The sequence below is a fragment of the Vigna unguiculata genome, chromosome 4, assembly GCF_004118075.2.
Source record: "Vigna unguiculata cultivar IT97K-499-35 chromosome 4, ASM411807v1, whole genome shotgun sequence".
Classification (NCBI taxonomy): domain Eukaryota; kingdom Viridiplantae; phylum Streptophyta; class Magnoliopsida; order Fabales; family Fabaceae; genus Vigna; species Vigna unguiculata.
Genome location: NC_040282.1, coordinates 32,796,478 through 32,797,672, shown reverse-complemented (window position 1 = coordinate 32,797,672; position 1,195 = coordinate 32,796,478). Strand labels below are relative to the sequence as shown.

General features: G+C 33.7%; 1 non-coding gene across 1 annotated transcript; it reads right to left on the bottom strand.

The window, feature by feature from the left end:
• Positions 1–837: 837 nt before the first annotated feature.
• On the bottom strand, positions 838–922 carry LOC114182777. Its single transcript, XR_003604213.1, has one exon. It is a non-coding gene; the product is annotated as a small nucleolar RNA snoR118 (small nucleolar RNA).
• Between the last annotated feature and the right edge of the window lie 273 nt (positions 923–1,195).

The following is a 1,195-nucleotide window of genomic DNA, read 5'->3' as shown; positions in this document are numbered from 1 at the left end:
CCAGAGGTCTTGGACAAGTAGATAGTAAACTTCCATAACTAAATTACTTAGCGCATGCTAAAAAAAGAATGGAGTGGTGCCTGACTTCTGTCCTTTATGCAGAGGAATTTATAAATATTACAAGGGGATTTTGCATAAAAAATTATTCAAAGCAACTGTTAGAATAAAATTAAAAGAAGAAAAATTCATCGCCCTCAGAATTCCTAATTCCGTAAGAAAACGATCTAAATCTTTTATCACAGATTCACAGATCAAATCAAAAACATCCTGCAACGTTCCAACAAACAACACAAACACAACACTTAGATAGGTTTAAAAAACACACAAGTACAGGGGAACAGAAAGAGAAAAGAAAAGAGAAATCTCCTGTAAATCAACACTATTCAGATAAAATTCTCTTCTTCCAACTATGAGAAATCATATTTTTAAGTGAAGTCAATAAGAACCAAAGAACTCCCAAATTAACTTATGAATATGAGAGCATCAAATCATAGGCTCAAAAATTGAGCAAAAAACTGTATACAGAAAACATCAAATATTAGGATGAAAATGAAAAAGACAAAAGTCACAAAAAGAAGGCTCGTTCCCGTGTACAATCAGAAAACATTATCAGAACAATATACCGAAACACAACAAAATAATCCAAAACATAGACGAAACATAGGAAAACACAAAATAATAAATTGCAGAGCCAACAGGTAGAAAAATGTGAAAAAACTATACAATGTTGTTGTAATTAATCAACGACAAAGAATAACTCATTACTGGTTGAAATGAACGAAACTACACGTAACGAACCGATAAAATTTGCCCATAAGTCCCTTTTTAACATGTTGATAGTCAAACATAGCTTTCTAGGCTGCGCAATTCCATCAAAAGTGCAGTTTAAACCGCTCAGAGCCCAGTGCGTATCATCATTCACTCAACAAAACAATATATCGTCAAAACCAAACATATAACAAAAATCTCACACACAAATGCAATAAACAATTAAGTATAGAATTTAAAACAAATAAAATGCAAAAGCCCTCAGATCTCATAGCTTAATTCCAAATCATATACAGCTTTTGTCACACGATTCGTTCACAACCTATTGCATCCTCCCACACACGCACACATAAACACACGCACACACACATACATACATACACAGAGAGAGAGAGAGAGGGAAAGACACAGATCCGGACATGAACGA